This window comes from Molothrus aeneus, unplaced genomic scaffold (assembly GCF_037042795.1).
Source record: "Molothrus aeneus isolate 106 unplaced genomic scaffold, BPBGC_Maene_1.0 scaffold_36, whole genome shotgun sequence".
NCBI classification, from domain to species: domain Eukaryota; kingdom Metazoa; phylum Chordata; class Aves; order Passeriformes; family Icteridae; genus Molothrus; species Molothrus aeneus.
Genome location: NW_027099027.1, coordinates 1,215,038 through 1,228,810, shown reverse-complemented (window position 1 = coordinate 1,228,810; position 13,773 = coordinate 1,215,038). Strand labels below are relative to the sequence as shown.

General features: G+C 54.4%; 1 protein-coding gene and 1 pseudogene across 1 annotated transcript in view; one reads left to right on the top strand and one right to left on the bottom strand.

Annotated features, from left to right (window-relative positions):
- The window catches only part of LOC136570728 (uncharacterized), a 2,607,743-nt pseudogene that overhangs the window by 1,400,699 nt on the left and 1,193,271 nt on the right, over window positions 1–13,773 (top strand).
- Window positions 1–13,773, bottom strand: part of LOC136570729 (uncharacterized) — a 2,347,277-nt gene that overhangs the window by 1,252,478 nt on the left and 1,081,026 nt on the right.

Here is a 13,773-nt window from a genome sequence, read left to right as displayed (position 1 = left end):
AATCTCGAAAAACCCTAGGGACCAGAAGCACATGCAAGCCTTCACCCCAACACTCATCATGAATTCAAAAAGCATGGCTATTAACTGCTTCAAACAAACAGAGAGTAATGGCAACCAAAATACACTCAAAACAGGGTTTTTCCACTCACTCTCTCGAGCCCAGCGTTGGGCGCCAAGATTTTGTCGTGGTTTAGGGCAAATTTGGAGGAGAATTTCCAAATGAGGGCCTCTCCAGTAAGCAAACCCACACGGTCCCTCCCCCCAACCGGTTCGGGAAGGATTCCTCAGAGAGAAGTGGAAAGAACCTGTTTATTTAACAGGCACAGCACCCCCCAGCACACAAAATGAACAATACCGGATGGCAACACTCTGAAAAAAGATGACAAATTCAGAAAGTCTCTCTTGGGGGTGGTCACTCTGTTCTCAGTCCCTCCGGCGCTGGGGCTGCTGCTGCAGGCCAGAAGGTGCAGGATTTTGGAGTTTCCCAGGTCCCGGTCCGGAGCAGGTTCGAAATAGTCAGAAAAAGGAAAGGAGAAACAGTCCAGGAAGAAATTGGACAGTTTAGCTAAACTAGCTAATGAGCAAAAGCAAGCAGAAGCGAAGCAAGCAAGAGCGAGAGAGCAAAGCGAAAAGCAAAAGCAGCAAAAGCCAAAGCTGCAGTCTCTGTGTCCCGCCAGGCTGATAAGAAAACCAAAACAAAACTTTCCCTCTTCAGAGCCGGTCTTAAAGGTACAGAACATAATATCCAACATTAACAGAACACATGAATGGGGATACAAGCATCATAACGTCACCCTAGGACACTGGCATAGTACTGGGAGTGTCTGGGAGTAACTGGGATCAAACTGGAGGTGACTGGACTTATACTGGGAGCAACTGGGACCACAGCGGGGGCAAATGGCATCGGGTAAGGTGTGACCGGGCTCATACTGGAAGTGACTGGGGCCACACTGGGCTCTTACTGAGAGGGACTGAGAGTGAAAGGAACCATACAGGGCATGACTGGGAGCCGCTGGGACCGTGTCGGGGGCAAATGGGATCCTACCGGGAGTGATTTGGACCATACTGGGAGTGACCGGGACCCACCGGTGAGGCGGCGGCGGAGCTGGGAGGCGGCCGCAGCGCAGGTGGGAGCCGCGCTGGGTTGTGCGGGGGCTCGGGGCTCGCTGCGGGCCTCGGGGGCGGCAGGGGGCTCAGGCGGGTTCCTTGTGCCGTGTCCGGCCCGTGGTGCCGCTGCCGTGAGGGCGCTGCGGGAGCGGCTGCCCGCGGTCTCCTTGCGGCCGCTGCCTCGGCAGGAGCCGCTGCCGGAGCAGCGCTGGCTCGGCCCGGTTCCTGTGGCTGGGACAGAGGCGGCTGCCCCGTGCCCGCGGCTGTGCGGGGAAATTCACGTGGCCGGAGGTTTCTGTGCCCCGAGGAGACAGAGGAGTCCTGTACAAGTGACTTTATTGCTGAGCAGAGGGAGAGGCCGTGGCGCATTTGCCGTGCGCTCTCTGCCATTGTTGTAGTTCGCAGCCTCCTTTTTATCCTCATTTTCCCGGCTCATCTCCCTCTCCCTTTGCCCACTGCCTGAGGTACTTGGAAGGTTCAGACCTCCCGATCTGCCAACTGCACGTCCTCGTTAATGTGCACCCCCACTTTTGTAGAACAGCCGATATTCACGGCTCTGTTAAGTCTTTTTTGTTCTCGACGTTCAGCAATTTAGCGGGACTTTCTGTGAGCAGCAGTCCATGTTAATTAATAACATTTATTGAAGCTGGTGGTTTCGCCCGTTACTTCCTTATCTACAAGCCCCTGGCCCCTCGCTCAGCTGCTGAGTGAGCTGCACTCTCAAGGTGTGGAGCATGGTAAAAAGGTGAGAGTTGCTGTAGCACATCAGAGCAGAAGCAGCATTCGTTTAACCCATGGTCTGCCAGGGAACCACAAAACCATGTCCCATTCCCATCCTTTCCACGTTTGGACTGGTACATGAGCTGCTTTTTTGTTTCCTTTGTTATCTGTTTCACCACTTTTGCTTTGTCATCTATTTGCCAAGACCAGTTTGAGTCATTTGATTTTCCACAAACTCCTCTTTTCTCTGCTAACAGATGATCTGATCCCATCCCATGGTGAAATGTTGTGTTCCTCATTTCAGTGGATTGCTCAGCAGGAAGGTCAGGAGCTGGAGCTGTCTGGGTGGTTATTCCGAGGACAGCTTGTAATCTAATGGTGCCACTGAAATGAGAAATGGGTTCTGTGGCTCCTGATATGAATTGGTTTGGGTTCCCAGGGGCTGGTCCATGGTGTTGTAGGATTTGTTCTGCTGGCCGTTCATCTTCTCCCCATTTTTGGCCGCTCTCTCCAGCCAGGGCTGCATCAATTGACCATTTTTCTCTAATTAAATCATCAAATACTTGGATTCCCAACTGATTTCCCGGAACTTGTGGTAGCAAGAACATCTCAGTGCTCTAATCCACCCTATATAACACAGACAGTGACAGCGCACGTTGGAGTGGGCAGAGGGATGATTCCCCCCCATTTATTTATAGTGAAGTTTTCCCAACATTCTCCATTTGCTGTTTCCCTTTGCAGCTTCACCCGTTTCTGTTGCAGGGTCAGATATCCTCACCCCGGGCTCTGCCTTGAGCTGTGCAAATTCCATCAGTGCAAGCAGGCAGAGCTCGGGGTGAGGGGCAGGGGGAATCAGCCCAATTCCTGCCCCAGGCAAGAGACCCAGGTACATTGGCCAGGCTTTGCCCAGCAGGGTTCATTTGTATTCCTAAAGCTCCTCTCCTGGCTGACTAGAACCAAAGCTTCTCTTCCAGGGCAGCCATCTGGTGAGTCACATGTGGCCCCCGGGAATCTGCTTTTTTTAAAAAAAGTATTAACTATTTAAAAGTATCACGGTTAAAGCTCTTCAATTTTACAAAATGCAACATAAAGGCGAACATGGAAAAACCCAGACCAAAAATTGATTCTCACCCTTCTGTCCCAAACCTACCTGACAATATAAAGTAGGATTATTATAAAAAATGTTTCTCATGTTGTAATCTTATCACTGAAACTGTAGGGAAAACAAAAACTCTCCAAGAATCTCTTTAGTGTGAGAGAGTCAAGGCATTACTTGGTTCTGGCCAGGATGTGCAACAGAAATACTTTCATCCACACATAGCCCGTCTGTGCAGAAAAAATCATTCCATGACATGTCAGTTTACTTGATTTTTCCTAAACTTTACGTAGTCTGAACCAATCTAAATCCACTGCTTTAATGTTCATTGCTTCCAAGTCGTGTAAGTTTTTAGTATTTGGTTTCCTATTAGACTCGGATTTCTTCCCCTCTGATGTGAATTCCGTCCACACTCCTGGATTTCCTTCTCAGCCTTTTCCAGACCAGGTGTCTCCAGCTGTGCGGGGGCAGTGTCTGGGGCAGCTGTTGGTTGCTGTTTGCTGCGGGGCGTTGATGTTTTGTTGCTGGTCGTTATCTCTGTGGGTGTCTTTTGGGCTATTCCCAGTCTGTTCGGATGTTAAACTCGTCTCCATTGAGTGGTGGAGACGAGTTTAACATCCGAACAGACTGGGAACCCCTTAAATAAAACCTTTAAAATTTCTTTCCCAAAGGCAAACCTTTGAGTAGAGAAACCTTTCCGAGCAGAGAAATAAGATTTAAAAGAAGCAGAATGGGTACATTTTGCAGCAATGCAGTCGCAGTCAGCCCAGAGTGTGGGTGTGAGTGAGCCCCAGAGTGGAATTGTGCCGCGGTGCTCCCCAGCAGCTGTGGCAGTGCAGGCCCAGCCAGCGCTGGAGCTGCAGCAGTGGCAGCGAGGCTTGGCCGCAGTGGCTGGAGGTGCCAGAGGAGGGTGGCCAGGATTCCCGAGGGTTTGAGCAGAGGATCTGTGGGCAGGCCCAGGGGCTTGGCCCGCTGTGGAGCCCTGGCTGCTGCTGCGTTGCCTTCAGGGCAGGCTCGGGGGCGGCTCCCATGGTCCTGCTGCAGGCGGGAAGTGCAAATCTCCGGGGCTTCAGAGCCCCTGAGGCCAGGCTGAGGGGTCCCCCCGTGCTCAGCTGTGCTGGCGGCTGTTTCTGGCCTCAGGGACACTTGGCGTGGGCCCCTTGGCCACCAGTGGTGCTGCTTTGCACTCCTTAGGCAGGAGCCGATGTCCTGGCTGGGTGTTGGCAACAGCAAAGTCCCAGGGCAGGCTCTGTGCCAGCCCAGCTTCCTGGGGGAGAGATTCCACAGGAGACAGGATTCTGGCTACAGCCTGCCTTAAATTTACATCCCTTATTTCCACCCTGCACTAGGTGGAGAATTGCCCAGGTAAGGAATTCCAGACATGAATTCCAAGGGAGATAATTGAATATCTGCCTTGGGTCTGGCTCTTTTTCTTGCCAAAGCCAATGGCAAAAGCTGTACCCATGGCATCTTGGTTTCCATCTCCGGCTTCCAAAGGTGTTTCTTTATTTCCCCATTCATTCTTTCTACCCAACCCGAGCTCTGGGCTTGCCAGGGGTTATGGAGGTCCCATTGTATTCCTAAAGCTGCCATAACCCCCTGAAGGGTCTTTCCTGTAAAATGAGTTCCCCATCTGAATCTATTGCTTCCACAATCCATTATCTTTGAATTATTTGTTTTAGAAATAGGTTAATAAGTGATCCAGTGATTGCTGAAGCAGTCAGAATTGCTTTTGCCCCCTGTTAGGTGCCATGGTGTCACCAGAAGATATTGAAGCCTTCCTGCCCAGGGCATTTCAGTGCCAGGCTCTTACAAGCACCCACAGCTCCACGGGTTGAGCTGAGCATGGGCCGGTGACCTGCGCTTTGTCTGATTCCCCCTCCTTAATAACAGCCTGTCTTGTAGCTCTTTTCCCTTCTGCTGCCCTTGCAGAGCCATCCACAAACACATTGTCTCCCTCAGGCCAGGGAATGTCCCATCAATCTCTCCCAGCCTGGCTCGGGAGCTCTGTCCCTTGAGTGCAGTCCTGGGTTCCTTGCCAGCCCCTCTCCAGGCTGTTCAAACAGGAGGCTGGGTTAAACCCTTGCCCTGTCCTCAGTTCTGAATCCTCCTGTGCCACTGAACAAGTTTCATACTGTAATAACCGAGCCCTGCTCATCCATTTAGAGGCTCTTTTGGTTGTCAAAGCTTTAACTTGATGCCAGACTTGAACTCTAGGAGATCCTTCTGTTGTCATCAGTTTTCAGGCCTCTGCTCCCACGGAAGCTGTGGCTGCACAATTCTGCAGACAATGAGGCTGCTCTCTGGCCACTGGGTTAAACATTTTAGCACAAGAATTCCTTTGGCAAGACCCTGTTTAACGTCCACCTATAATTCAAATTCTTTTTCCCTGTCTGGAAGGCCCAGGCCACTCGCCTCAGTTAATCTTAATTTTAACACTTGAAAATTCTGTGTTTCCTCCTTGTGTCCATCCATCCGGTTTGTTGACTGGCAAGATAGGAGTGTTGTAGGGAGACATCCTTGGCTCCAAAAGCCCTGCCTTTAACAGGGACTCAGTACCAGGCTGTGAGCCCTTCCTTCCCTCTCTTGGAACAGGGTATTGCTTGTCCTGGTTGCTTTAATTTGTAGAGGCTCCATATCTAATTTTCTGTATTTCCCTGGGGCTGCCCACACTTCTGGGTTCACTTCAGCATAGGCCTTGTCAGACTTTTGACACAGAGGTACAACAGAACTAGCCTCTGTATCCCTTTTTACAGTATTAAAATCCAGCTCTCAAACTCCTTCCTAGTTAATTACAATCACAGGAGGAAGAAAAAGAGATTCATTTATTTCAAACCTATCCCCCACAGCTTCTAATAGTGGTTGAACAAATCATACCTGCTCATCTTTCCCACTCATTCCCTTAAAAATTAAAATATTCCTTTATTATTTTCCCCTTTAGGTCTAAGATTCAGAGCAGATTGAGAGGCCCCTGTGTCCATCAGGAAATGCCTCCTCTCAATGCAGACCCACCTGAATGTTCTCAAGGGCTCCAGTGTGGAGGGTCCCTGGTGTGATGGGAGCTGTGACAGCCCTGCCAATCCATGTCCATCACGGGGTGGACTTGCTGGTCCTGAGGGTGCTGCTGTCTCTGCTTGCAGTGTCCTTGTGCCCTGCAGCTGGAGCCCTGATTCCTTGCCAGGGGCTGTTTGGGTGGGCTGTCCCCTGCCGAGGAGGGCAATGCCTCTGCCGGGTGCTTGTGGCCGAGCCCGTGCCCTGGGTGCTGGGGCCCCCTTGGGCCCTGGGGCTGATCCCTCAGGGGCTGTAGGAGCTCTGCCCTGGCCTTTGCCTTCAGCTTGGCCTTTTGCTGCTCCCTTCTTGCATTCACCTGCTGGGCCTTTGTGCCCAAGTGCTGCAGGGCCTTCTTCTGCCCCTCCTGCAGCCCCCCTCAGTGCCTGTGGGTGCTTGTCTTGCTTTACAAGACAGGTGTCTGCTTGGGAAGGCAGAAAAAGCCTCTCTTGGAATGGAGAATGCAAACCCCCTCCCTCTTAATTTTTAGGATAGTGAAATCAAGGGGCTCTCAGGCAAAGATATGGGATTAGGAATAACAGTTCTTTACTAGTGTGTATAATATAATAATAGTAGTGTGTATAAACAGCTCCGGCAGTGACAACAAACAGAGCCCGGAGCCGGTCCCGGCCTTTCGGCTGCGGCGCTTTCCCCTTGGGTGCAGTTCCGGGCACGGCCGGCAGGGGCGCCGGTGGCTCCCGCGGGGCGGGGCAGCGCATCCCTGCCATGGGAACCTCTCTTAACGGCAATAGAGCAATCCCTTCATCTAACTCTTTCACTTTTTTACCTTCTGTAGCCTTTTTCCCGTGTTTTGAGAAAGAATTTGGAGAGGGCTGCCTTTTAACTGAGCTCCTAGTGTTTCGATAAGGTGCTTCCTGTAGAGAGAGGGATTTTCCCTGAACAGCAGGAGCTGTGGTTACCAAGGGGACGTAACTCAGAGCAGGAGGGGTCAGGGGAGGATATCCCGCCGAGGCTCGGTCGGAGTGTGGGCAGGGTCTGCTGCCGGAATCGCCAGAGGGGGATCTTCCCGTGGAGGCCGAGCCGGAGCGTGGGCAGCCCCCACATGGCTTATGGCGGCTGATCCGGCAGCTCCCGGCAGAGCAAAGGCAGGTGGGAGACCCCGGCAGCAGCGGCGGTGCCCAGCGCAGCTGGCATGGGCAGGGCAGCCGGGGATGGGATGGCTGGGACCCGCCCTCGGTGCGGTCGGCGCGGTGACCTCGGCCCACGCGGCAGGACAGAGCAACCCCATCTTCCCCAGCATGGCCGGCAGAGCGGCCGCGGGCCGGGCAGTGGGGCCAGGGCACACAAATTCACCGCCAGCGCCGGGGCAGGTGGAGCTGCCCTGGGCAGTGAGCCCGCACCTGGGATGGAAACCGGGGCAGGCGGAGCTGAGGCGGGCAGCGAGCCGGGACCCGGGACAGGCGCCTCGGCCGCGAACGGAGGGGGCAAGAGCTGCAGAGGATCCCACTCTCTTTCTGACTTTTCCTCTTGTTCCCCTCCCTTTCATTTCCCCTTTTTATTTTCTTGTTTTTTTCCTCGGGTGTTTCTGATACTTCAAAGATTTTTATTCTCCTAAAATCTCCTGTCTAACATATGGCATATTCTCTTTCTTCTAGATTAAATGGGTTTTTTTCCAAATAAATCCAGAACCTAACAAATCTAAACTTCTGCTTGGATATTTTGAAATGGTCGACGAGCTAACTCATGACCTCCTAATGTTGTTTTTCTCATCACCTTTTTATTTATCCTTTGGCAAATTAAGCATCTTTCAGTTACTTGCTTTGCTACACCAAAAATCCCAGTGCACCCAAAATTCCTTAAAAAATGATCACACAAAGCTTGAGTACGCCAGTGGGGTTTCTGATGCACGTCTTCTAATATTTTCCTAGTAAGCACATTTTATTAAGTAATTGTCTTCCATGTAGAAGTTTCTATTTCCCTGATTTATATTGTTCATTTCTTATCTTGTTTAAATCTTTTTTCTCGGCTTCCCTAAACTTTGGAATTTCCAGTTTTTCCTCGTTTGGAGTTAATATTAAAATAACTCTTTCAGCTCCATTTTCTGCTGCATCCTTAGCTTTGTGATCTGCCCCCTGTTTGCCCAGTTTGCCTCTCCTTTGGCCCGGGCCGGGTTCCCCCCGCCCGCAGCGGCTGGGAGCAGCCGAGAGCCCCGCGCTGCCCATGCCGACCTGTCCCGGCTCCATCGCCGCTGCTGCCGCGGGCTGCGAGGGCTGCGGGAACGGGGCACCGAGGGTGTGGCTGCTGCTGGGGGAGGAGGAGGAGGAGGGAAGGGCAGGGATGGAGGCGGAGGAGGAGGCGGGGTAAGGGGGGAGAAGGAGGGGGAGGAATGGAAGGGGCGGGATGGAAGAGGAGCAGGAGGTGGGGATAAGACAGAGGAGGAGGAGGGATGGAAGAGGAGGAAGAGGAGGAGAAAGAGCAGTGAAGGAGGCGGGGTGAGGGGGGAGGAGGAGAGGGAGGTGGAGATAGGACAGAGGAGGAGCGGGAGGAAGAGGAAGAGGAGGTGCAATGGTGGATCAAGGCTGAGCTGAGGGAGCCACGTGGTCTCGATCCCTGCCTGAATTCGCAGCCCCCACCTGTGGGATCATCGCCCCCCCCCCATGGCTCAGGTGAGCTGGCAGGGGGAGCCCGGCCCGGATATCCCGGGGGGTTCCTGGGTTGGGTTTTTGGGGGGATGTTTGGAGAATGAAGAAGTCCAAGGCTGAGCGGAAAAGGCCCCTCGGGGGGACATCGGGGGGTGGCAGTGGCGGCTGCCGGCAGAGGCAGCCTGGAGGAGCAGAGCCCTGTGTCCCCCAGGAGGCCAAAGTGGGGAGCCCAGAGAGGGGGGAGCGCCGCCATTGGCGGGAGCCTCAAGAGCCTGGAGAGGGGCTGGGGGGACTCCTTGGTGCCGCTGCAGCCCAGAGCAGAGAATGAGGGGAGAAGGGAGCCCGGGAGCCCAAACAGCCCCGGCATCCCGAAATGGGGAGAGCCAAGAGGGGGCAGTGCGTCCCCAGAGACGGCCTGGGGGGATCTCGATGCCCTTGCCTGTGGCACGGAGGCAAATCCCATGCTGTCCTTGTCCTTCCTCCCCCAGAGCAGGAGCTGATCATGGAGAGCAGGGAGGACAAATGCCCGCGGCAGAACCTGGTGGCAGAGGCTGTTTTGAGCGGCTCCACGGCGCAGGAAGCCAACGGGGAGGAAAAGCCCCGGAGATGCCATACGAGGAGGGACTGCAAACGCAGATGGCGGGGATGTGAGGGGGAAAGAGCCAGCCTGGGCCGGGAAGGCGGCCGGAGATGGAGCCAGAGCTCAGAGCTGGTGCTCCATGAGCAGCTCCATGATGGGGAGAAGCCCCACACATGCATGGAGTGTGGGAAAAGCTTCACGTGGAACTCCCACCTGATTGTGCACCAGAGGATCCACACTGGGGAAAAGCCCTATGAGTGTGGGGAGTGTGGGAAGAGCTTCAGCCAGAGCTCCAGCCTGATCGTGCACCAGAGGTCCCACATGGGGGAGAAGCCCTATGAGTGTTGGGAATGTAGGAAGAGCTTCAGCGCGAGCTCCAGCCTGATCAGCCACCAGAGGATCCACACTGGAGAGAGGCCCTATGAGTGTGGGGAGTGTGGGAAGAGCTTCAGCAGGAGCTCCAGCCTGATCAAGCACCAGAGGAGCCACACAGGGGAGAGGCCCTATGAGTGTTCCAAGTGTGGGAAGAGCTTTCAGACCAGGTCCCATCTTCTCCTGCACTATCAGAGTCACACAGAGGAGAGGCCCTTCCAATGCCCCGACTGTGGGAAGGGATTCAAGCACAACTCCACCCTCATCACCCATCGGCGCATCCACACAGGGGAGAGGCCCTACGAGTGTGATAAATGCAGGAAGAGGTTTCTGACCAGCTCCCATCTCCTCCTGCACTATCGGATTCACACAGAGGAGAGGCCCTTCCAATGCCCAGACTGCAGGAAGGGATTCAAGTACAACTCCACCCTCGTCACCCACCGGCGCATCCACACCGGGGAGAGGCCCTATGAGTGTCCCCAGTGTGGGAAGAGCTTCTCCTGCAGCTCTCACTTGACCCAACACCAACGGAGGCACCGGTAAGGGAAGCCCTGCGAGTGCCCCGAGTGCGGGAAGAGCTTCGTGCGCTGCTCCAGCTCCATCCCCCACTGGAGGAGGCACTTTGGGCACAGCCCTGGTCACTCACATTCCCTGTGATCCATGTTAGGAACACACCTGGCTACTTCTACTTTTAATTTCACGTTAATTTTTTTCTCTTCTCCATGTGTTTCCACTCCAGAAGCCAAGAGGGATGGATCTGTCCCCTCAAAACCACTCAAATCCCAGTGAAAACAGCTCAATCTTATCCCAAAAGGGCTCAAACCCACCTCAAAAGAACTCAGTGCCATACCAAATTCGATTTCGTCAGACACCAGGCTGAGATGGGGCTGGGAGAAGATTGGGAGAAGTGGGATCTCAATTAGAGTGGTGGGATGGGGATTGTGTGGGGCTGGGTGTGTGGGATGTATTTGATAGCAAATAAAACTCTCAGACTTACTGGTTTCTTTCTCGTTCACGTTCAGTCCGTTGCAGTTCTGTTTGCAGGGTGCCGCCTCCCAGAGTGTCCCCTCGCAGTTGCCGCCCTTGGCCTGAGCCCGCCCCTTTCCCCTCACGGTTCCCGCCCTTTCCCCGCCCCCTTTCCCCTCACAGTTCGGCCTTTGTGAACGCGGGAGGAGGAGGAGGAGGGAAGGAGGAAGAGGCCGAGCGGCCGCAGCACAAGAGGAGAGGGAGAATCTCGTGGCCCGGGCGCTCCCTGGAGTCGCCGCAGCCCCGGGAGCATCGCCCCCCATTTTGCAGGTGCCGGGGCTGGGGGAGCGCGGCTCAAATATCCCGGGGGGTGCCTGAGTTTGGGGTTTTTTGGGGAGGATGTTTGCAGCTGGCAGGGCTCCAAAGCTGAGCCGCAGATGGCCCTCGGGGGGATATCTGGGGGTCCCGAAGCCGGCAGTGGCTGCTCCCAGTATGAGCCCAGTTGATCCCCCATGTGCTTCCAGTTTCCTGGGCACTCCCACTATGAGCCTGGTCACTCCCAGTATGGGCCTGTGCACTCCCAGTATAATCCTGGTCACTTCCCCTGCCTCCCTGCATGATCCCAGTCACTCCCAGAGGAGGTCAGTCTCTCCCAGTCCTTCCTTATGATGATGCAATTTTCTCCCAGCATGGTCCCAGTTGCTCCCAGTTCCTCCCACTTTCATCCAGTGTGTTCCCAGTTCTACCAGTTGTCCCTAGCATAGTCCTAGGCGCTCCCAGTATGATCCCAGTCTCTCTCAGCAGGGCCGCAGTCATTCCCACTTGCCCCCAGTGTGTTCCCAGTTCCCCCAGCACATTCGCAGTCTGGTCTTAGTCTGCTCCCAGTCCCACAACCGTATGGTCTCAGACCCTCCCAGTATATCCCAGTTGCCCTGAACATTCTGGCAGTCATTGCCAGGCACTCCAGTCACCTCAGCACTTTTCATGTGCCCCCAGTTGTCTCCCAGTTGCTCTAATTACGTCCCCAGTTGTCTCCCAGCATGGGCCCAGTAGTTCCCAGTAACCCCTAATCAGGGTCCAATCACACCCACTCTAATCCCACTATGAGTGTAGCCACTCCCAGTATGATCCCAGTCCCTTGCAGTCTAATCCCAGTTGCTCCCAGTCACTCCCAGTCTGATGCCAGTGCCCCCAGTGTGATCCCAGTTGCTCCCAGCATGGGCCCAGCTGTTCCCAGTGTGCTTCCATCACTCCCCTATGGTTACAGACACTCCCAGGATGGTCCCAGTTGGACCCAGTTGCCCCTGCTCTAGTCCCAGTCCCTCCCCATATGATCCCAGTCCCTCTCAGCATGGTCCCACTCACTTCCAGTTGCCCCCAGTGGGGTCCCAGTTCTCCCCAGTGTAGTAAACCCCATAAGTTTGGGAAAAGCAACATGGAGAATATGAACAATAGGAATGCTGAAACAGCAAAAGAAAATTCCTGTTTCCCTGTCCTCCACCCTTAACCTATCTCTGTAACACTATAAGGCAATGTCATGTTAACCCCTTACCTTTGGTCAAGCTTGGATCCTTTCCAACCCTATAAAAGAAGCATACTGTACCCCATTAGGGGAGAAAGAAGAAGAGCAGAGACCCTTCACGGACCTCCCCAAATAAAGCCATCTTCGTGGAACAGCCTGCGCCTTCTCCTTCTCCTCTCTCTCTGTCTGCTGCAGCCTCAAGCCTGGGGCACCACTACCTAGCAAGCAAAGCTGAAATCCTCAGAGCTTGCAATCACTATAGAGCTGATAATCACCATGCTCGCTGGATGGCAGCCCCACGGCGTTGGCATGAGCGAGCGAGCTTCGGGCACGCGGTCCCTACTCTGGGACTGAGCTCCTGAGCCCTATTGCTCTGCTTTATGATAAGGCTGATCAGAGGCTTTATTACTCCAGGTGCACCAGCATTCTCTGGTAGAACTCCATCACCGTGTTGGAGCACAGGGTCACCTGGTGGAAGAGAAGAACAGTCAATTCTCCCTTACAAAAGCTCCTTACCCACGTGTGATATCCTCCAGTTCCCGAGGGAGGATTTGGCCTTAATTCTTCTGCTGCTCCATGTGCAGAGCACAGTCTCAGAGTAACAAAAGCCTTCTGGCAATACCAGATTTGTTAAACACCCCTTGCTATCAGGGCACAGGTCAGCTACATTAAAACATTAGACTACAGCTCTATGCACCACTGCATTCAAATTAAGGGGCCAATTTCTCATCTGACTACAGTGACATCCATGCAGAGGAAATCTGACTTGAACACAATGAGTTCAGCTGCACAGCAGGAACCAGCTCACCTTGCTGTTCATTCAAATCAGCCTGGCCATTTTCTTCTTGATCATCTTCATGGTCCTCCACAGCTCCTTCAAGTCTTTGCATGTCCTCTTGAAGTGAAGCCTTCTCTGCTCCATTTCCATCCTGCGCCTTCTGGCCTTTTCTTCAGCTCTCCGGGCCGCTGCTCTCTGCTTCATGGCCGCCCTTCTGGGCCTGAGGCAGAGGAAGAAAGGCAGGAAGAGCAGCTCAGCAGCAGCCCAGTAGGGCCCCTGCTGCACGGCTGCCCAGAGCAGGGGTCCCCAGGCAGGCTCGGGTGGCTCTGGGGTAGCCTGCTCCAGGCCCTCTTTGCCCAGCTCTGCATCCTCATCCCAACTGATCACCACGGGCCGTGGGAAGTGGAAGAGGAGAAGCATGAGCAGGGCAGGGACTGATTTGGACACCATGGTCAGCAGGAGGAGAGAGACAATTTGTGTTGCTTTGCACAAGAGTCGCAAACCCGTGTGTTATTAGGGAATGGCCGCTCCTGCTGTGCCAGAGCGCTCGAGCAGGGGTGAGAATCTGGTGTCAAAGTGCATTCATGTGCTCCATGTTGCATGGGGCACCCGTGTGCAGGAATAGAGAACAACTTCCCTCAGATGGGATCTGCTGTGGCAAGGCCCCTCTGGTTTTCTCCTCCACGCAGCAGTTTGCATGCAGAATGTGGGCAGATGTAACTTGGAGGTCCTCCTGCTCAGCCTTGGGTTCCCCTTGCAGAGCCTCAGCCCCTGCGTTCTGTCAGGGCCCCTGGGCAGGTGGGATATTCCCAGAGGAGAGGGGCTGGCTGTGTCCCCATTGCCCCTGTCCCTTATGTGCCTGTGCTCAGGAGGGCACAGAGAGGATGGGGACTCCTGCCTGCCCCGTGTCCTGTCCGCCTGCCGGGCCTGTCCCAGGGCAGCCGGGCTGTGATTGCTGTGCTGTGTCCCCCTGTCCCTGCT